This window comes from Rhinolophus sinicus, chromosome 3 (assembly GCF_057876585.1).
Source record: "Rhinolophus sinicus isolate RSI-liver-muscle chromosome 3, RSI-T2T, whole genome shotgun sequence".
NCBI classification, from domain to species: Eukaryota; Metazoa; Chordata; class Mammalia; order Chiroptera; family Rhinolophidae; genus Rhinolophus; species Rhinolophus sinicus.
Window position 1 is genome coordinate 159,726,046 of NC_142503.1, and position 26,811 is coordinate 159,752,856.

A 26,811-nucleotide genomic window follows, 5' to 3' on the forward strand; every position below is an offset into this window, starting at 1 on the left:
CACATCTCGAGGTCCTTAACCTTAATTATAACTGAAAGTACCTTTTGTCATGCAAGGAAAACTAAGCTGGGGAGGGAGGGCAAGGATCTCTTTGGAGGGCCATTATTCTGCCTGTCAAAGGAGGCTTGGTTCCTGGAGTCAAGGAAGCCAGATTCAGTATTGTATTCATTTATCCAACAAATAATTCTTGAGCACTCAGTGCTAGGCGTTGCAATAGGCTCTGGGCTGGGGTTTTGTGAACAAAACAAGGCACGGTCCCTGCCCTTCTGTATCTAGCAGTATACTTATGAAAACAAGCAAAACAGATATAGCAATGCTTTATAAAGGACTCTTCGTGTCTTCTATATTTACGTAAATTCTTTGAAAGCAGGTACTTAGTGTTCTTTGTTTCTGCCCTTTCCTCACCCCACTACAACAGTGTTTTACATGCTAGATGCTCCACAGATATTGTTAACAAAGCTTACTTTGTTTTTCCTTTGTGTGATTAGGAACTTGACTTAGCTCTCTTTTCTATGTTCTACTCCAAAAACAGTGAGGAATTTTGAGTGCAAGTACTCCAGACTCAGATGACAATTTAAGATTTAGCAGACACCTGCTGAAGAATTTTTTTAAAGGCCTTAAAAATTATCATGTACTCCATTTTATTTTTCTTAGTGAAAACCTTAAAGTGCTAAAGGCAGCTTTATAAATGCTGCCATCATAGAAATTGGCAAACTTTTGCTATATTCCCCCTGCATTCAATAGCCAGAAAGTACTTGCCCAATTAAAAAATAATCAGCAAGTTGCTTTAAACCAATGTTCATCAATAGATAGTGAAGAATTGCCAACCCAGACATACATTAAAATAAACTCTCTATGGTTTTTCTGTGAATGGATAGACTTTTAAAATAATGAAAAGATTTACTAACTGTTGTTTACTACTGTTGAGCTTCTGTCTTCCTCATACAGAATTCCCTAATGTGCTCCCACTGTGTGCTGAGTGCCAGTCCGCTCTTAGGGAAAAACCACAGGATTCTTAATCAGTTGTTCAAAGATTTTCTAAAGATGCTGTGTTTCCCCAAAAATAAGACCTACTGGACAATCAGCTCTAAAGTATCTTTTGGAGCAAAAATTAATGTAAGACCCTAGGTCTCATTTTCGGGGAAACAAGGTAACTATTCTTAATTTTTTCAGTGATGGTCAAGGTTACAATTCTGTATTATGAGTTTCCCAAAGCAGCATTGGGGAACTTTAGTAACGATGAATTAGAGTAAGCATAGGTATGTGAAATTTATAGATAACCTACGCAGGCATTAATTTCAAACTTGGGCATTACAGAACTTTTTATAAGAACTTTTAGTGAGTGGCTAAATATACTTACAACACAGGTTTTGGCTACAAAGTGTAAATGTCACATGGGGTCTTGGGGTACCTTGATTTCAATACATACCAAATTCTCCATTTAAAATTCTTTCAAGATTCTTTGGCAATTTCTCATTTTTCTAATGGATAATTTCTTATCAGTAAGACTCTTTGTGTCTTCAAACAATAGCCTAAATATGTTTATGCAAAATACCTTTTCTGAAAAATAACTTTTGGAATAGCGAGTGGAAAATTCATTTGATTTGCTTATGTAGAGATGGCTGTTGTCATATTAAGTTTGGATGATACTAACTTGGGTGAAGAAAAGTAATAGCTACTTTTATTTTACAAAGGTGGCTTAATGTTCTGTAATCTTTAAACTGCTGCTAGATAATGTTGATTTCTGTGAACTGTTTTTGCTGTCTCATTGTCTAGGAAAGTGTAGCATTCTGTTGGATTTACTTCACATGTAAAAATTCTTACTAAATGGAAACTTTTGAAGAAAGTTGGAAGTATATCAGTGAATGGTGCAATAATAGAAATGACTGAGGTTCTCTTGATTCTTTTAAAAAGAGGGAAAAACCCTCCATGGTTATGGACATAAAGGAGTGACTTAAATACATACATACAAAGCCATAGAGAGAGATGAAATTTACTGACTTACGGAAAGCTTTTGATAGGTGTATTCCATCTTTAGAAGTCAGATTTGAATGATTAAAGCAGCCTTTGTTTAGTAAATTGAACATCTACTGAAAAGATGACATGGAGGTAAAAGCGTGTTTTAATGGGTGTCAAAACTAAAATGGCCTTAGTGAACTATTAGAGTGACTACTCACAAATGGCTTCATTTAGAAAGAATACGTTTCCAGATGTAAGTCATATATTTTTCCAAATGTGTCTCTGGGGAAAATAAACTGAAATTCTTGAAGCAGACCGTTTCACTTCTAATCGAATGTAATATTAGGAAAACAAAAGGCCTTACGGCAAAAACTATTTCTCACAGTTGTTTTTTGTTTTTCATTTGAAATTAGTGCAATTGTAGATTGGTGTGTATGTGTGTGAGTGTGTGTGTTTAAATCTCTGATTCTTTAAAATAAAGAATGGCGTTGTGAAATTGTTGCTAAATTTACTAGCACAACTGAGAACAACTGTATTCTTAAAAACAAGTTAATCATTGAGTTTCACTTAAATTCAAATATTTGGCTGAATATGATTTTTTAAAATAACACCTAAGATAAACTTAGGAATTGAATGGATTAAATAATGTGATAAAGGTGTTCAGGACAGGTATCACCTTTGTACTTGGGTTTTTTAATTTAATTCTATAGTATATTGATCTGAATGTTTTGTGCCCTCTGCACAATAGTACATAACAGGCTACAGTACGGCTGTGTAGCCGACGTAAGGTAACTCTTGCAAAAGGGTAGAGTCATTCTGAAGCATTGTTCACCTGATGTACATCCTCGCTTCACCTTGTCCTAATCGTTCAAATAAAACAACTGTTTTTTTCCCCCATAATAAAGGTGGAAACAAATGATTATGTTTTACTTTTTTTATTTTCAGAATGCTTTCTATGCATTTGAAGTAGAATGAATCACAAAACGTTTTTTCCAACTTCGCTGGAATTCTCTGACTGTACACCAGTAACCCTAAAAACAAGACAACTTTCATGGAAGTTCTTTTCTGATGCCTCAGTAGATGTCAGGAGTTACTCTTCGGTTAGGTGGGGTTGTGACTGTTAGCAGATGAGATCACTTTAGGTGATGCGGTGGCTGGAGGAACAAACACTTTGTAGACTATTGATCCCCCAGTGATTCTACATGTCTAGACTGAGCTGAGAAATTTGTCACTTGTTCTATCTTAAAAGTAGCCAGAAAAACAAGAGGATTTTTACACACTATCAAATCCAAACTAAATATCTTGGAAAAACATTGATGTTTTAAAGGTTACTTGTTTCAGCATCAGAAGTTTATTTTTTTTTAAATAAACATGCAGTAAAATTGACTTTTTCTGTGCATATTTGATGAATGTTAACATGTCTGTAGATTCATGTAACCACCATCACAGTCCGTGTCCAAATAGTTCAATTAATTCATAAAACTTCTTCGTTTTATCCTTCTGTAGTTGTATCTTCCCCACCCCACCAGTAACTCCTGGCAATCACCTTGTCATTTTAGTTTTGTCTTTTCAAAAATGACCATTAAATGGAATCATACAGTATGTAGCCATCTGAGACTGCTACACATGCAAATATTTACTCAGCATAATGCCTTAAGATTCATCTAAGTTGTTTTTTATATACTTCATTCCTTTTTATTTGAGTGATATTCAATTGTATGGCTGTACTACAGTTTATCCATTTATTCATAGAAGGACTTTGAGATGTTTCGAGTTTGTAGCTATTTTGAATAGAAAAACTAAAAACATTTGTGTGCAGGCTTTTGTCTTACAGGCTTTTATGTGAGTTCATTTCTCTTGGGTAAATACATAGTAGTGGGATTGCTTATTCATATGGTAATTGTATAATTTAACTTTATGAGAAGTTGCCAAGCTGTTTTCTAAGTGGCTGTACTACTTTGCATTCCCATGTACAAGGTATGATAGTTGTGGTTGTGCTGCCTACATGTCAGCACTTGGTATGCTCAGTTGTTTTAATTTTAGCCATTCTAATAGGTTTGCAATGATACCTGACAGTGGTTTTAGTTTGCATTTTCCTAATTGCTAATGATGTTGAATATCTTGTCATGTGCTTTTTGCCATACACATACCCTCTTTGGTGAAGGGTCTGTTCAAGTCTTTTGTCCATTTTTTAAAATAATAGAAACTTTTATTTTGGAATAATTGTAGATGTATAGAAAAGTTGCAGAGATAATACAGAGTTCCTATATATCTCTCACCCAGCTTCCCATAATGATAACATCTTACAAAACCAAAACCAAGTACATTTATCAAAACCAAGAAACCAACATTGGTACCTTACATTAACCAAACTCCAAATTCTAAACTCAGATTTTGCCAGATTTTCCACCAGTCTTCCTTTTCTGTTCCAGGATCCAAGCCAGGATTCCACGTTGCATTTGTTAGTTCTCCTTAATCTCCTGTGTTCTGTGGCAGCTTATCAGTCTTTCCTTGTTTCTCATGACCTTGATAGTTTTGAGTATTAATACTAGTCAGGTATTTTGTAGAATGTCCCTCGATTTGTGTTTGACTGATATTTTTAGGATTAGACTGAGGTTAAGAGTTTTAGGAAAGAATGTCAGTGATATTGAAGGTGATAGTAAAGTACCCGTTGCATCGTATATCAGGGAATACAGAACGTCACTTGGTTAAGGTATGTTTGCAGGTTTTCCCACTGTAAAGTTACTATTTTTGTTATTCTAAACTCTGTTCTTTGGAAATAACTCACTAGTTCCAGCCTAACCTCAAGGGAGTGGGGTGATTATGCTTCTTTTTATGGTGGGGGTGTATCAACTCATATATATCTATCTATATATTATTAGGAATTCTTCCGCAAGGAAGTTTGTCCCTTCTCTTTCATTCTTCACCCATTCTTTCATTCAGTCATTTATATCAATGTGTATACTTATTTTATCTGTTGGCTTATAATCCAATACTATGCTATTTATTTTTGTTGCTAAAATTATCCCATTGTTGACCCTGTGTCCCTTTGACATGCCCCCATCCTTTTCTGAGTTCTTCCTTCATTTCTGGCACTATGAGATGCTCCGGGCTCAATTTTGTCTTTTCTCCTCCCTACTCTTAGAATCGGTCATTTCTCTAAGGACGTCTGGTTTCTTGTTTTGTGTAATTGTGTTTAGAGACCATTGTCTTCTTGCTGTTGGGATGTCACTGTTTCTGCACTTTCTCAGAGGACAGAGTGAGGAATTATATATATGAATTGCTCATCCATGTACCTATACATATGTATCATTGTTTCTGTATTTGTCTGTATTACATGTTAAGCAGCATGTATGTTAAGTTCATATCGATTTCTGTGACCCGAAGGCAGTAGCACAATATTCCTTCTCGTCTCCTCCCCTTTGCTTATCTGCAGCTTCTCTCTGACAGGGAGAAACCTGGCTTCAATCATCCATTTACTTATTTGTTCCACCCCAGTATACATGTAAAGCAAGTTCAGCCTTGTCAACCAGTACCACAATGAGAAATAAACTTACCAATTAAAGTACAGTGTTTGTGGACAGGTCCTTTTAAGTCTCCCTGCAAAGCACTGTTTTCCAAAGTTCCTTAGGTCCCCCCCAATCCCTTCTATGGGGTTATGCTATTCATTTACAATACAGTCAGATTCATTTGTCACAGACTACACTCTACCTTGAAATTCCCCTAGCACCTTAGTTGATTTTTTGAATTTGTATAGACTAAAAAGTTCACTCTGTGTGATGTACAGTTCTGTACGGGTTTTGACAAATGCACAGGGTCACTGTCCACTACCCCTGTTCCGTACAATTTCCTCACTCTAAAAATACTCCTGTTAAAGATTCTGGACCCGATTATAGTGTAGGTGTTGGAGAGGGGTGGGTTTCCCACACCAACAAGCAATTCTCAGACATAAGCTGGGTCCTACAGTTCAACTCATTTCCGGCACTATCTATCCAGAGATGACATCATCCCTCAGCTTAAGGGCTCAGTCCTGTAGGACTGCTCTCGCCTCGCCCTCCTGCTTCAGTGCCAACCCCGAGCCCAGGTTCTCACCTGGGCCTCTGACCCACCAGCTGCAGAGTGGAGATCCCAGTGCCCGCCTCTGCTTGGGTTTGATAAATTTGCTAGATCAGCTCACAGAACTCAGAGACATTTGACTTACTAGATTACTGGTTTATAGAAAGATATAACCCAAGAACAGCCAGATGGGAGAGATGCCTAGAGCAAGGTATAGGGGAAAGGGATGTGGAGCGTCCATGCCCTTGCCAAGCCTGCCACTCTCCCAAATTTTCACGTGTTTACCAACCTGGGAGCTCTTGGAATCCCCTCTTATTGGGTTGCAATGTAGGCACGAGTGATTCAGTCATTGACCATTGGTGATTGACTCAACCTCCAGCCTCTCCCCTCCCTGGAAGTGAGGGGTGTGGAACTGAAAGTGCCAACCCTGTAATCACATGGTTGATTGTCCTGGCAACCAGCCTCCATCCTTAGGTGCTTTCCAAAAGTCACTTTATTAAACCCAGTGTGGTGGAAAGGGGCTTGTTATGAATAATAATACACCTGTTCCCCTTTATGGCTCTGAATTATGTACAAGAACTGAGGGCAAGAGACCAAAGATTACAACAAAGAATGCACTCATTGCTCTTATCAGTCAGTAAATTCCAGGGGTTTGGGAGCTGGGAGCCAGGAACCACGGATGAACACGAAACACACGTGAGAAATGTATTTCGGTCATTTGAATGACCAAATGTATATATTTCTTGTAAATCACAATATTGCGCCTGTGCCTCTGCTCTGTTGTCATCTGTTTCCCTCTCCTCCCATCCCTGACAGCCACTCATCTCTTCCTATAGTTTTGCCTTTTCCTGTGTATCATATGAATGCCGTCATACAATATGTAACTTTTTGGATCTGACTTCTTTCAAGACTTAGCAAAATGCATTTAAGATTATCCACGTGGCCACATGAACTGAATTAAGTAGTTCATTCCTGCAGAGTAGTCTGTTGTAAGGGGGTACTGCAGTCAGTTTATCTATTCACCTTGTTGAAATAACTTCCTAGGCCCAGTATGGAGCCACTTCTACCCCCAGGTGCCATGTCAGCAAACCAAACCTTATGTATCATGTCCCTGTAAATGGTCCACTTACCAGAAACACATTTTTCTCATCAGCCAGTCCCCGAGGGCCAAGCCCACAACTCCGGGCCTCACCCCAAACTCGGTTGACTATGCGGCCCCAGCCAATCAGATACTTTCTCTTTTTCTCTTCCTTGTTCTTTATTCTTCATCTTATAAAAAAAAAATTCCTGCCTTCTGCCCTGTTTTGCAGATCCCCAAGTGGAAACTGTCCACTTCTTGAAGTGTTAAGTAAAGTTTTTATCAGCTAAATTGTTTTCTTTAATCATTTTTTTAACAACCTGTTGAAGGACAGCTTGGTTTCTTCCAGTTTTTGGTGATTATAAATAAAGCTTCTGTTAAACAATTGTGTACAGATTTTTTGTGTGAATATAAGTTTTCAATTCACTTGAGTATCTAGGAGTTCTGTTGCTGGATTGTAGAATAAGTATAGGTTTAACTTTATAAGAAACTGCCACCCTGTTTTTCAAAGTGGCTGTGCCATTTTTCATTCCCACCAGCAATGAATTAAGAGTTCCATTGCCCTACGTCTTTGGCAGCACAAGTTTTTTGGATTTTAGCCTTTCTGATCGGTGTGCTTTTGTTCACCTACAAATTGTTGTTTTCTTATTGTTGAGTTTTGAGAGTTCTTTATAGGTATGTTTTGGATACAAATCTTTTGTTGGCCATGTAATATGCAAATATTATCTCCCTGTTTGTAGCTTGTCTTTACATTATCTTAGCTATCTTCCCAGAGCAAGAGTTTTTAATTTTGATAAAGTCCAATTTATCACTTTTTGCTTAGTGGGTTATATTTTGGTGTCATATTTAAGACCTCTTTGCCTAACCGTAGGAGAAAGATTTTGTCCCCTCTTTTTGGTAAAGCTTTATATTTCACATTTAGGTTTATGATCCATTTTGAGTTAATTTTTATATAAAGCGAGAGGTTTAGGTCAAAGTTCATTTTTTTTCTTTGCATTGGATGCTCAGTGGTTCCAACATTGTTTGTCGGAAAGACTATTCTTTTCTCATTGTATTATCTTTGCACCTTTGTCAAAAACCAGTTGGCCGTGTTGAGTAGAGCTGTTTGTGGACACGCTGTTCTGTCCCATTGATCTGTGTGTCTGTCCCTTCGCCAGTATCCCACTGTTGTGATAACTATGAGTATTGCTTAAAGTCTTAAAATTGAATAGAGTTATTCCTCCAACTTTCTCCTTTTTTTAAAATTTGTTTTTAATAGTTTGGGCTACTTTAGTTCTTCTGCCTTTCCATATTAATTTTAGAATCAGCTTGACTAACTGCAAAGGATCCTGGGATTTTGATTGGATCTAAAGACCAGTTTGAGAGAGAATTGACATCTTTACTGTTTTGGGTTTTGCAGTCTGTGAACACAGTATGCCTTTCTATGCACTTAGGTCTTCTTTGACTTATTTCATCAGCATTTTGTAGTTTTTAGCCTATAGTAGATCCTATACATATTTTATCAGATTTGACACTTTCTTGTGTTAGAGGATCCCTTTCCCTCTCCTAGAGCCAGCACTAGACGGCTTCTCCTGAAGCTTTCTCTGTGCTACTTCTGGGTTTGGGGCTGCGTGAAATTCAGGCTGGAGGATACCAGTGGGAAACAAAATGCTCTTTCGGTGGTTCTTCAAATTCTGGTCTTCTGGCCCAATCTGCTTGCTACTGTTTACTTCTTAGTCCTCAAGTAGCTATTTCGTGTAGTCTGTCCAGATCTTGCAGCTACATTCACTCAGAGAGACCAGTTGGAGTGTGATTACCCCATTTTATCCAGTGCTGGAGCCTGACTTACAGGCTTTTCATTTTGTTTCTCCAGGAATTTGACAGGAAACTAAAGTTTTGATCAAATATATGTTGAGTTTGAAACCAGACATGTACTAGAGTTTAGATTCTTTCATTTGTTTAATAAAAATGTAATCATACCCTTTACAGTTTCAAACTTATATTTTAATGTGTGCTTTATTAACACATTTTAACTTTTCAGTCTACCTGAGAGTCTGACCTCAGAAAATATTTTCATGGTTCCTTTATGATATGATAGCTAATGTTCCATATAACAACTTCCAGGTATGAGGAGAACATGTAATTATGTTTACCGAAGGTGTTGCATTTTGATAATCAGGTGTGTTTGCCTAGTGTGGGAGTTGGCAAGCACCTGTGTTGGTAAATGAAGCCTTATTGGAACATAGGCCACCCATTCATTACATGTTGGCTATGGCTGCCTTAACCAACATGTGGCAGTTTATTAAACAACCAGTGGCAGTTTATTAGTTGTAACAGTGTCTCGATGGCCTGCCAGCCTAAAATCTGGCCCTTTAAGAAAATTTTGCTGACCCTTAGCCTAGAAGATTAAATCAGGGTGTCTTACTATGCTGTGTAATTATACTATGTGAAGTCATAGCTAACCAATTTTAGTTGTCAGTAAGTGTTGTCGTGTATGAAACTAATTAGAGATTTGAATATGCATATGAGTATGTGTGCTCCAACCCCAGGCCTAACTTCTTGAAGTGAAGCGTCTGTATTAGTTCTTAGGAAGAGGTATTAATTTTCTGAAATAACTGATTTCTAAAATAAAACAGTGTTATGAGCAGCTAAATGCCATATGTTTATTTCTAAGTAGGGGGTCTTTATTTTGCCTAAATTTTCAAAAATAAAAGTTTATATAATAAAGATGAAGCTTGTTCTGCTCTAAAAAATATTCACACTAATGTATTTAATTATATTTTGTCTTTCTTGGTAAATTTAAACAGAAATGTAATATTTTGAGAAAAATGATTATGTGTTTTTAATATCTATCCTAGTAACAGTGGTTTAGAGTATAAGAAGTTTTAAATGAAAACCTCCTGATATGAAACTATGTTTAGTGGTTAAAGTTTGAATTATGTTTCTCTCTGAAGTTTATACTGAATCATTTATACCTGAGGATTTAGAAAGCATAAGCCAGAAGGAGAAATTAAAACTTGAGCCGAGAGAATTTATAAAATGTTTGCTAGGCTTCTCAGGAATGTCTTGACTGAAAAAAAAACACATATTTTTTTAAACATGACATATAAATTAGAATTTCCAAGCAATATCAAATAAAAGAATTTCTCTTTTGTTTTGAATTTGTTTTAGAAACCAAAATCTTTAAAAGAATGTTTTTTTGCTAGTTTCTAGGTAATTTTAACAAAATAAGTTTCTGAAATCTTCATCTCTTAAGAACTATTTGATTTGAAAAACAGCGTCTTTTATGTCATGCATAATCAGATATATTTGGAATTTTAATAGATTTCTGTGAGGTATCTTTGCTTGTGTTCTTATAAATGCAATTGAAAACTTTGTAAAATTTACTTTTTAAAGGGAGAAATGTGGGAATTTATCTGTGAGAATGTCTGCTTCATTTTATACATTTTATATTTAATTCAGTATAGATTTAGAATTAGAATGCTTATACATTTGAATTAAGGAGGATAAAATTAAGCTGCAGAAAAAATTGATAGGATTTCATTCTTTTTTATAGCCGAGTAATAATCCATTGTATAAATGTACCACAGTTTCTTAATCCAGTCATCTACCGATGGGCATTCGGGTGTTTCCACACCTTGGCTGTTGTGTATAGCGCTGCAATAAACATAGGGGTGCATATATTTTTTTGAATTAGCATCTTGGATTTCTCTGGATAGATACCTAACAGTGGAATTGCTGGGTCATAAGGTAGTTCCATTTCCAGTTTTTTGAGATACCTCCAGACCGATTTCCATAGTGGCTGTACCAGTGCGCAATCCCAGCAACAGTGCACCAGGTTTCCCTTTTTTCCACAGCCTCGCCAGCACTTGTTTGTTGATTTATTGATGACAGCCATTCTGACCGGAGTGAGATGGTATCTCATTGTGGTTTTTATTTGCATTTCTCTAATGATTAGTGAGGTTGAGCATTTTTTCATGTCTGTTGGCTCTGTACACCTGAAGCTGAATAACATTGTATGCCAACTATAATTTAATATATACATAGTCACGGGGTATGGAGTTCAGCATAGGGAATAGAGTCAATGGAATTGTAATAGATATGTACGATTTCAGGGGGGCAGTAGATTGGGGGAGGGGAGTGGTCACTTTGTGGGGGGTGAAATGTCTGGCTATTGCATTGTATTGTGCACCTGAAACTAATTAAAAAACTGAAAAGAATTGATAGGAATCTTGATAACTTAAATATGTGAATGAGGCCACCTTAGTACTATGTATGTTTAGCTGTGGTCTAAACTGCATTGTGTTTGTAAAGTATCTGTCTGATTCATAGACTGTGACTTATGAATACGAATTCTCTTTTAAATGATGGATAATATAAGAAGATAGTGCTAAAGCTTTTTGTCTCTATCAAAATCGTATCTTAAGATACCTTTTTAAAAATCTTCCCTGATTTATATTTCAATATTGTATTTAAAAGTAAAAGAAAGAGAGATAAACTTACAGAAAAGTTCACACTTTGATAATTTCCTTCCATATAATTTTCCATACAAACTTGTTAGATTTTTCTAGGCCAACATAAACTATTTTAAAAATTAAATACTGAGTCATTGCCAGTTTGACAGTATCATTAAAATTAGATATGTGTGTTTAAAAGGGCAGAATTTCTTCTTTAAATTAAATAATGCTACTTGTCTTTTAGAGCATATATGGCTGAATAAGAAAGGACTTAGGTAGACTTGTTTTGGAATTTTTTCTGTTCATATCTTTGATGGCATTCAGACTAAAAAGAATGTCAATATCTTAGTCCATTCAGGCTGCTCTAACAAAATAAGATAACTGGGTGGCTTATAAACAGTGGAAATTTACTTCTCACAGTTCTGGAGGCTGCTGGGAAGTTCAAGATCAAGGTGCTGGCAGATATGGTGTCTAGTAAGGATCAGCTTTGTGGTTCATAAATGACTGTCTTTTCTCTCTGTCCTCGCGTGGCGGAAGAGGTGGGGAGCTCTCTGGAGCCTCTACTAAAAGGGCACTAATTCCATTCATGAGGGCAGAGCCCTAATCACCTCCCTGAGGCCCTGCCTTCAATACCATGACATTGGGGGTTAGGATTTCAACATGAATTTTGGGGTGACACAAACATTCACTCCAGCAGTCAACTTTTTAATTTTGTAGACGCTGATCAATGTCATTGTATAGCCTTTAGGGGCAGGAAAAAAACTAGTTTGGAAATGACCCTCCGGGGTTTGTCCTCACAGGAGATAATATATAAACATCTTTCTTTAATTGAACAATATGGGATTTTCTTTTTAAAAATAAAAAAACACAAAAAAGCCTTAAGTAATGTAGTTCTTAGAGCTTTTCTTTATACACATTTTATTTTCTGCCAAATAATTTTTTTTTAGAGAAAAAACAATTTTATTCACAAAATTTGCTATCAAGAAAGGTATACACACATTTGAAAGTGAGGGATGAAGGCTGGAGTTTTTTGAAGCTTCCTTTTTAAAAAATAACATTTTATTTTGGAATAATTTTAGACATAACTAAGTTTTAAAGATCGGTTTCCCCTAATGTTAATATTTTAAGTAACCGTGATGCAGTGATCAGAGCTAAAGAATCAACAGTGACGACTAAACTACAGACTTGAATAAGATTTCACCAATTTTTCCACTAATGTCCTTTTTCCCGGATCCCACATTATATTTATTCATCATATTTCCTTTGTCTCCTCCAGTCTCTGACATTTCCTCAGTCTTTCCTTTCATTGCTTTTGCACTTGGGAAGGCTACAGGTCAGGTATTTTGTAGATTGTCATTCAATTTGGTTTTCTCTGATTTTTCTCGTAGTTAGATTGAATTTACAGATTTCGGGAACGAAAACCAGAGAGGTGATGTATCCTTCTCAGTGCATGATATCAGGGGTTACATGATGTCACTATGTCTCATTACTGTGATGTTATTAGTGATCACTTGATTTTGGTGATTTCTACCAGATTTCTTCACTGTAAAGTTACTGTTTTTCCCCTGATTAATAAATAGTTGGGGGAAAATACTTTGAGATTACACAAATATTCTGTTTCTCCTTAAAGTTTTGGGCATTCATTTTAGCATTAATTGGTAGGTCTTGTCTGCAGCAATTATTACTCTGATTTTCTAAGGGTGATTTTCTCTTCCACTCCTTTCTTCTTCATTTATTATAATTTGTAAGAAAGAGGTGTCCCTCCCCACATTTATTTTATTTAATCATTTTTTATGTCAGCGCACACTCATGGATACTTATTTTGTTCTCTAGATTAGAATCAGTGCTATTATCATTTATTTTGTTGCTCAAATTGTTCCACCTTTGGCCACTGGGAACTCTTTGAAATTTGCTTCTGTGTCTTTTCAACATGGGGTGTGTGTGTGTGTGTGTGTGTGTGTGTGTGTGTGTGAGTGTGTGTGTGTGTGTGTGTGTGTGTGTTTAAGCAATTTCTTACTTTCTGGTTCTACAAGATGCTACAGCCTCATCTTGTATGTTCCCTGCCCCAGGCCTGGAATCACCTACTTCTCCAAGGTCCATCTTATTGGAGAATAATATTTAGAAGCCAACTTCTGGGTGCTAGATGTGCTCATTGCTACTGAAATATTACTGCTTCTAGGTCTTTCCGTGGTCAGAGTTAGGAAATGTATGTATGTATGATGTGTATATATTACATATACACACACACATAAATATATACACACACATACATACATCAGTGTTTATTTCTGTATGTATTGTCTATCTGTATATGCATAAAACAAATTAGTTCATACTGATAACTCCAAATCCAGTCTAGCACCATAGGGATTATTCTAACATTCCCCTTTTGCTTATTTGTAACTACATTTACATATTTGCTATACATGTGTAGTAGTTTTAGAACTGCTAACCCATACCCCTGTGAGAACCTTTCTGTTTGGCATAGTTCTTTTTAAATTTTATTCTCACAGTATCCAGCAAAATGCTCTTTTCCAAAGTCAGTAAAGTCAGTTCTTTTCTTCCATATCTCCTTCACTCTGTTATGTCACTCATTTGTAATACAGTTAGAGGCATTTGTCACAGTTTGCATTCCATCTTTGGTTTCCCTGACACCCTGGTTTATGTGGTTTTATTTCATTTGTATCCTGCAAAGTTCACTTTGTGTGTTGCACAGTTGTATGGGTTTTAAGAAATGCATAGCCATGCATTTACCAACAACAGTTTCATCTCCCCCCAAATTCCCTTGAGTTGCCCCTTTGTCATCAACCCCTCTTCCCACCGCAAGCCCTGGCAACCACTGTTTTGTTTTCCATACCTTTAGTTAGCCATTTCCAGAATTTCGTATAAATGGAATCCTATAATATGTAGCCTCTTAGGACTAGCTTCTTTCACTTGATAAAATGCATTTAATATTCATCCATCTGTTGCATAAATCATTAGTTTGTTCTTTTTTATTGCCTAATAACATTCCATTGTATTACCACATTTGGTTTATGTTTTCACCTGTTGGGGGACATCTGGATTGTTTCCAGCTTTGGGCAATTGTGAATAAGCTACTACAAATATTTACATAAAGTTGCCTTTTGTTTTTGTTTCATTTGGGTAAATATGTAGGAGTGGGATTGTGGACCTTATTGTAAGTGTATATTTAACTTTATAAGAAACTGCCAAACCTTTTCCAAGTGACTACAGTTTTGCATCCCGACCACCAGAGAATGAGTTCCTGTTGCTGTGCATCCTCGTTGGCACCTGGGTATTGCCAGTTTGTTTTTGTCTTTTAGCTGTTCTGATACGTGTTATCTTGTGGTTTTCATTTGTATTTCCCCAATGACTAATGGTGTTGATATGCCATCCATGTGTCTGTGAAGGGGCAGCTAGTCCCTTCTATTGCTCTTGCTTTTCTCCTTTTATGATAAACCAGGTGGGTAGAGTCTTTCCCACTATATTTTGATTGAACTAGTTGCCATCATCTTTGAATGTTTGGCTATATTTTATAATGAAAATAGACATTTCCATGTATGAGTTTTGGTTTTCTGTGCTTATTGCAATAGAAAGACTATGTCGTTTTTTATATAGCTGGATGTTTGAATGATAATTTCATTGTTGTCCAAAGCTAGATGGTTTTGTAAGAATTTATTCATAGATTATTACATCTCTCTGACTGAAAAGACATGCAAGACAAGGTAAAATGTAATAAATTCTGCCAGTGGAAAAGGTTGAATTTGGATTGACAAGTGTTACCTTAGAAAAAGAAATTTTGGGGTCTTAGGCAAGATCTTTTCCCCTTTGACAATCAAATGAACAAAGAAAACCTGATAATTTCCTGCGATGTCTGTCAACATATGTAACCTTTTGTATGTTCTTATAACTAATCAGTTAATGTTAGGTGAAAGAGATTAGAAATGAATGTTTTTATATTTAGGCCACTTTACACAAACATTTAAATTGACAGGTTAAAAATACTTGAATGTTGCTTCATCGGGCTGAATTAATAAAAATGTGTGGAATATTCATCACCTATTTTCTTGCATTTTAAAGACCACTGCTAAAAAAAAAAACACCTGTAATTCAATGACTAATTGAATTCTCAGTTTGTATTTAGCTTTCATCAGAATGGAATAAAGACATCAAGTTTTAGTGAGTGATTCTTAGCATATTTGAGCTTAGTATTTACTATTTCTGTTCTGTAAAGACCTACACTTGATCTACAGTATGTGCAGGGATGCCATGTTATTTAAATAGATTTTTCTTTTTACTGTATAAAGTCCTTTTAAGAACTTAATATATTACATAAAATATATGCTTAAATGGGGAAAATACTATATGCCTTAAAGGATAGCATTCCTGTCATGTCATTTGGGTAATTATGATTGATTCCATTGATACAGATTCTAGTTAACTAGATGCGTTATCCCCTATTTCAGTAGGAGAAAGCCAAAACAGTGCTTTACATATTCACATTCTGAACATAATATTATTAGAAGCCATTATAAATGGAAAGATGACTTTCTTATCTCCTTTAGAACTCTATAAACATCTTATTTGATAATGTGGTTACATCACTGATATTTCTGGTGGCTAAACCCAGGTTTGTTGTAGTTATTATGATGACAGTCTTTGAATTTAAGCCACCAAGTTTTAAATTGGAAAGTGCAAACTGTTCTGTAGTGGCTGCTGTGGTCACTGTACATAACTTACATTGTCCTCCTTTCTCAGGCTCTCTTTGTAAATAAGATATGACATTGTTTTCCTAGCCTTGTGAAAGGGATAAAAAGTACTATATATTTTTATCCTATAAATATATATTTTATTTCCTTCTTCCCTTTCCTGAACAGCAGGAAAAGAAAGGAAAGTGTGGGTTTTTGTTTGTTAAGGTCTTGATGGCAGCCTACTTCCTTATTTACAGAAGACTCAAGGTGAAGTTTGTGACTTAGGTTGAATATTCTTTAGAGCCCGAGACTAATAAAGTGGCAGCTACAAACAGTTGTGCTGGTGTGACGGTTGACGGTATCAATTTTACCTTACAATGTTGAAATCAGCATTTCTGAAATGGAGAATTGAGGAAGGGTGGAGTTGAACTTCTTTTCAGCAGCTGGTTTTTGGATGACTTCAAGTCAGGGACTTTGTTTTGCATGTTGTTTAAGTGAAATCCTCACCATGAGCTTACATGGTGCGCGTGATCACCTACACTTTACAAATAAAGAGACTTTATCCAAGGTCACACACCTCATAGTGGCAAAGTAGGGTATGAAACTTCGTTTTCTTACCTAAAAGTCCATACTCTCATCTACTGTACTACACTGCTTCTCCTAAAATTAGAAAAGTCTGAAAATTATTAGAAAATCTCTCTAAACTTTTAAGCCTCTGGGAGGGAAACTAATAATTAGATAAGACTGAGATTATCTCTACCTTATGTAGTGTTTTCTTCTCTCATAAGGGGCTTCATTTTTGGAAAAGCTGTTTTTCTACATGTTCTATGAGGGAACCCCTAACATAGTGCTCATTAATGCTAATTATATGACTGAGTCTCCAACTGATAGCTCAGAAATGGTTCTCTAATGATATTAATGATAACTAATAGCTTTCTTGAAAATAAAAATCATCTATTCTCAGAAATAATACACATCTACATTGCTGTTAGCAGTAAAAATATAAAAAAATTGGGCACATTTGCAGAAACTTTTTAATGGCCTAATTAAACTCTTAAAAATAATTGTTGGTATAACATTTGCAAAAGAAACTCATATAACTTCAAGTAATGCTTTAAACTGTTTTATCAATAAACTCATTTTACGGTAGATCAATAAATTCCATTTACACAGTGATTAAACCATCTTTATCTGTAATAATGTTATACTGTCAAAATTAACAACTATATGTAGAATTGTCAGTTGTAAGAGTTTTTCTTAATATTTTTGTTATGGTAGTGATCTTATTGTACACTTAATTTATCTATAGGCCAGTCATTAGTTATTTAGTTTTTATTTCTAGCATATTAAAATTCTCAAATGACTAAATATAGAAACTATTTCAAGTGTGATAAAATCATATGGGAAATTGTTTCAGTATATATAAGCAGTCGAACTATAGACTTTTTATTTAAAAAGTGCTGAATGTTGACATTCGGTAAGGAAAACGTCCAGAATTCAGTATTTCCTTTTGTCACATTCCAAGGCAAAGTATATTGCAGTACTAACTAGGATGATATAAAAGCATTACCTGAGTCTCTATTTTCTTATTTATTTGTTTTGGTGTTGCGGGGAGATCAATAAGGGCAGTAAGTTGTCATGGAAAGCACAGCCTTAGAAATCATAGAATTGAATTCTAACGTTGGTGCAGCCCATGCCAATTCTGTGACTTTGGGAAAGTCATTAAACTTCCCTAGATCTTAATTTTTATTTTTTTGTCTGTAAATAAAGTAGTTGGACTACGGTTTCTAAGATTATTCCCGACTCTATGATTCTTATGCCAGAAGTTATGTACTAAACCTAGCATAAAAAATTATAATTGGTCTACTGTTCTTTTCTGGTTCTTAATGAATAGGGATTTTTGTTTTGTTTGTTTTTACAATGGGCAGCTCAACAAAAGTATGTTGGTGAATTTAAGTGTGTATAGTAGTGTATATACCTGTAGTAATACAGTACATGTAAAAAAGTATGATTTTTGCCATTAGGAATAAGAGACTGTAACATTAGCCAAATATTTTTAAAGCTTTTTTCCCCCCTCTTTTTGCAGGTGGGAGGTAAGGAAGGGTCAGATTATTAGGTCTTCTCTTGGCTTGGTGTGATGCAGAGTTAGCCCTTAGTTCTGGGAATGCCTGCAATATGCTAGGCATTCTCGCATCAACTCTCGTGGGATTCCCTGTTGTCATAGTCAGAATATGTTCTTTTCCACAGAGATCAGCATTTAATCATATATGGTTTTAATTCTACATAATTGGTTTGTTAATGATTATAAGGTTTTGAGAGGCAGTTGTTATGCCTTTTATTTATTTATTTATTTTTTTAAAGATTTTATTGGGGAAGGGGAACAGGACTTTATTGGGGAACAGTGTGCACTTTCAGGACTTTTCTCCAAGTCAAGTTGTTGTCCTTTCAATCTTAGTTGTGGAGGGTTCTGTTCAGCTTCAAGTTGTTGTTCTTTCAGTCTTAGTTGTGGAGGGCGCAGCTCAGCTCCAGGTCCAGTTGCCATTGCTAGTTGCAGGGGGCGCAGCCCACCATCCCTCGCGGGAGTCCAACCGGCAACCTTGTGGTTGAGAGGACATACTCCAACCAACTGAGCCATCCGGGAGCTCAGCGGCAGCTCAGCTCAAGGTGCCGTGTTCAATTTTAGTTGCAGGGGGCGCTGCCCACCATCCCTTGCGGGAGTCGAGGAATTGAACTGGCAACCTTGTGGTTGGGAGCCCGCTAGCCCGTGTGGGAATCGAACCGGCAGCCTTCAGAGTTAGGAGCACAGAGCTCTAACCGCCTGAGCCACCGGGCCGGCCCCTATGCCTTTTATTTTTACATGCTAGTGCCTAGTAGGTGTTCATTAAACACTTGTTGATTAGGTCATCATGTATAAGGAGTAATTGTTTTGTGTAGTAGTAAAGGTTTTCAAACGTGGATAGACATTAGGTTGGAAGTGCATACAACTTTCTGTAAGGCATATTTAAATGAAAAATTTTGAACTTTGGCTTACATTTTTAATTATTAAAAATTATTTCTCTCATTTTTAAAACAATATGATGGTGGTGGTGGTGGTGGTGATATTTCCTGACATTTATTAAATACTTTCTGTGTGCCTGGCATTGATCTAGACACTTTACATACATTAACTCATTTACTCCTACCCTATGAAGTAGTTATTCTTGAAGCCCATAGGTTTACGAGGAAACTGAAATGTAAACAAGTTTAAAAACTGTCTTAAAAGACACAGACTTACTAAGTGATAGAGCCAGGATTCACACTCAAAAAGCACACTTAGAAGCCTACATCCTTACCTACTTTGCTATATAGCTTCCTAATGTCATATATGTGAAATTTCAGAATTTTTTGTCAGACTGAAGCCCTAAATTGATCAAAACTCACCCTCCTAAACACACACATACACACACACACACACACACACACACACACACCTATTTCAATTCTTTGTTATTAGATATAGTGATCAGACTTTCTTGTGATCATGGCATTTTCTATTGCTCAGTTGCTTATCATTAGGTGAGTTGGAAAAGAATCAGGTCTTTGACACAAATATCACTTTTGTTCCAATTTAAAACTATTTCGTGGCTAATAAACATGATTTAGGCAAAGTTTCAAACACTGCTGTTGTTGGAAGTGTCAAACTAGATAGAATTCTATTTATTAAGATAAATAGATATTGCAAATGAAATATTTTTATAAAGCTCTCATAAACCTCCTGGTCTGTATAAACCCTGCCTGTCTCATAAATGTACAAATGCAGAAGATAGGAAAATCTGGGGCAATAATAATAATAATATAACCAGTTAGTCACTTCTTTTTTTTTTAAATTTTATGTATTTTTTTAGTTTCAGGCGTACAAAGCAATGTAATAGTTAGACATTAAACCCCTCATAAAGTCATAACCCACCCCCCCAAGCTACTACCCCTCTGACATCTTCTGCAGCTGTTACAATTCCATTGACTGTCTTCCCTATGTTGTACTCCACGTCCTGTGACTACATATACCTATATATTTAGTTCCAGTTGACATTCAATATTATTCTACTTCAGCTTCAGGTGTATAGCACATTGGACACAGTCTATGAAGTGACCACCCTGATAAGTCCAGTGCCCATCTGGTACCTTACATGATTTTTACAACTTTGTTGGTTATAGTCCCCATACTGTATTAACTACCAATTTGTATTTCTTATTACCTCATCTTTTTCACCCTGCCCCCAACCCCATTCCCATCTATCACCCTGATAGACCTGGTAGGGATGGTGCCAGATAGTCACTTCTTACATGTAGCATTGTCCATAGTGTTTATTCCAAAACAGCATAGAAATAATGGAGTCTTCAGAGTAATGCTAAATTGCCAAGCAGGAAAGTTCATACTAATATAAATTCCAACTCCTTAGTGAAAAATCAAAACATGGCTGCATGGAAACATTATGAGGACTTCATGTTCATGTATATTTCTAATCTGTAAATCAGGACTTTTAATATAGATTTCATGTCTTCAGCCAGAGTAAGCCTGCTAGCTAGTATAATCTTGAGTAGATGTCAGTAGAAAAAGAAAAACAATACACCAAAAAAATATTGCCTAACTAAGTCAATAGTGATTAATTGTTTAAGTGTAATTTGAGGCCGTGGGACCATGTGTGAACAAGAAATAAATTTGTTTTGCTAAGTCACTAAGAGTGTGGGGAATATTAGGTACTGCCCCAGGCCTTGATTATCCTGACCAGACTAATTTGTGTGTTTTACAGTGAGGGTATCCAATTAATCATTAGTGATGACCCCTTTTTATATAAAAGACACTTTGGAGGGAGAACATCAGTATTGGTAAAGTCCTGTAACAACACAAGTCACTAGTCTTAAATATTATATTCTCATTAGAGAGCTGATAACTAGAGTAGGTGTATCAGAGGAAGCTTTTAAAAACACAGCATTCAATAGAATGAACTGTTAGATGACTAAATAAGGGGAATCATCAACTTATTTTTTTATTTGACAGTAAAAAAAAAAAAAGGGGGGGATAATCTTTTATGAGCAAAGGCTTTGGGGTCAAACATAAGCCCTACAAGAAGCATTCTTCTACAAAGAATGTAGAAGGCAGAAAATAAAAGTTAGGGCCAACGTGAATGAAGGAAAAAAACAGAAGATATTCAACAAAATCAGTACATTTAATAAAAGTAATAAACCCCATGAAGAAAAAAAAGAAAAGGCATACGTTTCCAATTTCAGGAATGAAAAAGGAACATCTTAGAGCCTACAGATGTTTTTTTTTAAGATAATAGGAATTTTAAAATTAGTTTATGTCAATAGATTTGAGATCTGAAAATTTAGATGAAATAGACAAATTCCTAGAAAAGCAGAACTAGTTAAAACTTACAAAAAATTAAAAATCTGAGTAGTTCCATATTAATGAAATTGAGTCTGTAATTGGGAATTTTTCCACAAAAAAGTTTTCAGGTCCAGATGGCTTCACAAATAAATTCTTCCAAGAATTTTCAGAAGACATGACATCAATATTACTAAAACTTTTTCAGACAATAAAAAGAGAGAAAATATTTCCCAGTCCATTTTGAGACTTATATAACTTGAATATCAACACCTGGTAAGGACATTATAAGAAAGGAAAAATTTAAATCCATTTCACTTGTGAATATGGGTGAACAAATTCCTTTCATTCGTGAATATAGGAAAACAAATTCTAAAAATATTAGCAAATCAAATCTAGATAGACAGACAGACAGATACAGATGTTATGAGCAAATTGCTTTTATTATAGGAGCGCAAGTTTGGTTTAACATTCAGAAGTCAGTCAGTGTGTTAACTGACCAGATTAACAGAAAAAGAGAGAGAGAATAACATTATCTCAATACACTAGCAAATAGAAGTATTTGATAAAATTTACCCGTTCTTGATTTTATTAAGTGCCTTTAGCAATCTGTGAGCAAAACAGACCTTCCTTAATCTGATCGGGAGTTCTACCCCCCATTCCACTCTCCTCAAAAAACCTACAGCAAACATCACATTTAGTGATGAAATAGTGAAAGCATTTATTTTGAGATAAGGAATAAAGCAAGGATGCCTGCTTAACCACTTGTTATTTGCCATTATCTTGGAGCTCCTAGACCTGAACTGTCCTTTACCACATGTGGCAATTTATTTTTTTTTTGCACTAAAAAAATTGACAGTTTTATGCAGGAACCATCAAAGTTTTAGTGTTTAATATTTAACAGTACAACTGACCAAGGTCCAAGATGTGAAGTTGTCATACGTTAAAAACACTTGGGGGGGGAGGTTGGGAATCACTCTATAAACTAACTATATAGTATGTGATAAGAAGAATGCACACTTTATAATACGAAACCTGTCTACACATAGTAGTTATTTGCAAAAGTATTTGGTCTTCTCTTGGCTTGTAAAAACAGTGTTCCGGATTTCAGTCAACTCTTGTGTGTGGCAAGTATCTTGTTTTTACCTTCAAGTTCTTCTCACTGGCCTGTGTCGTGAGGTCTGCAGTGTATTTCTCCAGCTCATGAATGTGACTGCTCATATCATCAGTTCCCATGATCTGGTCAGACATGGTCTGAAACATATCTTGCATCTGTTTGGTACAGGAGTGTCTGCACCACTGCGGTGAGATCCTGCAAGGTCTTGGGGTCAGTCTCGGCCATCTCCCCAGTTCCCAACTTGGCGGTGAAATCTCAGACCATCACCAACCCACATGTGGCCATTTAAATTTCAGTTAGTTAAAATTAAAATTAGAGATCATCAGTCACTCTCGCCACATGTAAGGTACTCAGTAGGCACGTGTGCCCAGTGGCTACCATACACCACAAACACAGAACATTTCCATTATCACAGAACGTTCTATTGGGCAGTGCTGGCCCAGACAGTGCAATAAGGGCAGAAGCTGATTAGAATGAGAGGAATACAACTGCAGGTTTTTACAGATGACATGATTGTCACAAAGAAAATTCAAAAGAGTCTGTAAACTAATATAATTAAAAGGTGAATTTAGCAAGGTTGCCAGGTACATGATTTATATACAAAAATCTATTTTAGGCCTCTATACCAGCAAAAAACAAACAAAAAGTGAAAGTTTTAAAATGATATTTCAGTATATCAAAAACATCAAATACCCAAAAGTAATTTAACGAGGAGACTTCTATACTGAACAATTTAAGACATTATTGAGAGAAATTAAGAAGACAAATAAATAGAGGAATATGCCAGCTCATGGATTGAAAGACTCAGTGTTGTAAAAATGTCAGTTCTTTCCATACAGATTCAGTGTAATCTCAAACAAAATTCCACAAGATTTGTTTGTTTTTTGAAATTGGCAAGCTGATTCTTAACTTATTATGGAAATGAAAAGTGCCAAGGTTAGCCAAGATAGTCTTAAAGAATAACAAAACTGGAGGATTTATACTACAAGATATCAAGACTTATTATAAAGCTACAGTAATAAAGGCCGAGAAAAGACAAGCCAATGAAACAAAATAGAGCCAACAGATGCTCACATATTTAGTGACCTGATTTATATCAAAGATAACATTGGAGTGCGGGGCAGAAAGGACGTTCTTTTCCATAAATTGTGCTATGTCAGTTAGATATCCATGTGGGGAAAAAGACGAATCTTGATCTCAGCCTCAAACCATATAAAGAAGTTAATTACAAGTGAATTATAGATAAGAAAAATAAAACAATAAAGCTTCTGGGAGTAAATAATATTTTCATGACCACGAGCTGGGCAAAGATTTTTAAAGAGTATGTAAAGTATTAACAATAAAAGGGGAAAAAAGGATAAATTGGACTACAGTAAAATTAAGAAATTCTGATCATTAAAAGACATCATTAAGAATGAAAAGGCAAGCCACAGAGTGAGAAAAAGATATTTGCAATTTGTATTACGTATATCTGACAAAGAACTCAGCCAGAATATGTAAAAATGTCCTGCTCATCGATAAGAAAGACAGACAACCCAATAAAAAAATGAGCAAAACACTTAAATGGTCACTTCCCAGACTATATTTAAAAAGCAAGGAGACATATTAAATGATCCTGCATCTCATTAGTTATCTGCAAAGTACAGATTAAACTCATGGTAAGATACCACTGCCTCGCCTACAGAATGGCTAGACTTAAAGTCAGACAATACCACATGTTAGTGAGGATGTGTTGCATTTGCAGCTCATTTTCCACAGCTGGTGAAAATACAAATTGCTTTAATACTTTTTTTCACTAAAGTTAAACTTACACCATATGACCTTACAATTCTACTCTTCAGTATATAGCCAACAAAAATGCAACGTTTGTTCACTAAAACACGTGTAAGAGTGTTCAGAGAGCAACATTCACATAGCCAAAAACTGAAAACAATCCAAAATGTTGACCAACAGCAAATTGGATAACTAAATGCAGTGTAGTTGTATACAATGGAATACTATACAGCAATGAAAATAAATAAACTACTGCAGAACACAACCACGTAGATGAATCTCAGGAACATAATGTTCGGTGGGAAAAGCCAGTCACAAAAGAGTACACACTGTATGATTCCAGTTATATGAAGTTTAAAAACAGGCAAAACTGATTAATTGTGTTAGAAGTCAGGAGAGTTGGTCCTTTGGGGGAAGGGTTTTAACGGGGAAATAACATGAATGGATCTTGTGTAGCTGGTTAAGGCAGCTCTGTTCTACTGATAATTTGCTATAAGCATTTAATAAAATCAAGACTGGATAAATTTTGTAAGAAGCTTCTATTTGATAAAACCTATTGGGATGATGTGATTTTTCTCTTTTTCTGTTAATTTGAATTTTGAATGTTAAACCAACCTTGTGTTCTTGTAGTATATTTCTTGATCTGGGTACTGGTTACATAGGTGCATTCACTTTGTGAAAATTAAACATGGTGTACACTATATTATACTGTGATAAAAAGTTTATTTAAAATTTTTAATTTAAAAAATTTAAAGGATATTTGGAGAGTTAGCCAAAAATTTTCACGTTCAGTTTATAGGATTAGAAGAGACAAAGAAAAGTTTACATTTCCACAGAAGAGTATCCTTCTGAGTCAGGATTGATTTAGAATGTGCTCTATAGAAGAAGATTTTATGAGCTAGTTTAGTAATTAACCCTATGCAGTCAGCTACAACTATGCAAGGCTTTTTAAGTTTCAGTAAAACAATGGCATAATAATTAAGTGAGACTTATTAATGGTAAGAATTGACTTCTCAACTGTACATCTCCTTTCTTAGTTGTGGTTTTTCAGATCCTGGATAAAAGTCAATCCAGGAAAATGGTCTTTAAGAGAAGAGAAATAAATGAGGTGAGCCCACAGTGTTTCTAAGGCACATTGCAGGGAGAGGAAACCTAAATAGCCCAGGAATGTCACAGGATTGAGTCTGGGAGTCAGAGATGAGAAGCTAAAATTTTGAGGGCAAAATATTGGAAAGGAGAGGGCTACACAACGGGAGAGTCTCTGAGGCTCTCAGAGACCTGTAAAGGGCCCCTTCAAATCTTTGGCTCAGTATCAATCTGTACATACATGTGAAGTAACTACTCAGCAGTAGGAAAAGAACCACTGGAAGGAGTAGGAAGAAAAGCCCTCAGAGATTACAGAGAGTAAGGTGGCCTCAGCAGCCAGAATGGAAAGACCTCCTAATAGACAGGCATTGGGTAAAGTCTTAAAAAGGGCATTGGCGTAGATTAAAAGCTACTCTGGTCCCACTTAACAAAGTGTAAAGGTAAGCCTTGAAACAATCAAACTGTTTCCAAGTAACTTAAGTACACCCAGAACAAAGCTCTAAAACGTTTAAAGGAATACCAAAAATCCATGCCATATGATCCAGCAGTCCCACATCTAGGTATTTCTCCAAAATAATTAATATCAGGATCTGAAAGAGGTATTTGCACTTCTATGTTCATTGAAGTGTTATTCACAATAGCCAAGGTATGGAAAGCAATCTAACTGTCCATCAGTGGATGAATGGATAAAGAATGTGTGGTATATACATACAATGGAATATTATTGAGCCTTTAAAAACAAAGGAATTCTTTCATGCAAAAACATGGATGAACTTTGAGGACCTTAGCTAAGTGAAATAAGCCAGTTCTAAAAGGAACAAATGCTGCATGATTCCACTTATATAAGGTATCTAAAGTTGTCAATCTCATAGAAGCAGAAGGAATAGTGGTTGCTAGATGCTAGAGGGAATGGGGAGTTGCTGTTCAGTGGCTATAAAGTTTTGGTTATGCAAGATGAAAAAGTTCTAGAGATCTGCTGTATAACATTGTGTTTATAGTTAACAGTACTGTACTGTACACTTAAAGTTTGTTGCAGGTAAACTCATTTGTCCACTCATATCTGCTACAAATAGCATTTTCTGCTTTTAAAAATATGCAATATATTTGTGTAGTGAAGACTAAGCATGAAAGAGAAATATCCATAACAAATCTGAAAAAAATAGTACCTAACAATGTAAAATTCTTAATGTTTTGCATCCTATAAAAAATTACCATACATGCAAAGAAGCAGAAAAATATGACCCATAACT

General features: G+C 35.7%; 1 protein-coding gene and 1 pseudogene across 2 annotated transcripts in view; one reads left to right on the top strand and one right to left on the bottom strand.

Moving 5' to 3' along the window:
• The window catches only part of GLCE (glucuronic acid epimerase), a 94,042-nt gene that overhangs the window by 35,591 nt on the left and 31,640 nt on the right, over positions 1-26,811 (top strand). The window lies entirely within an intron of this gene.
• On the bottom strand, positions 22,697-22,927 carry LOC109444335 (heat shock factor-binding protein 1 pseudogene; annotated as a pseudogene).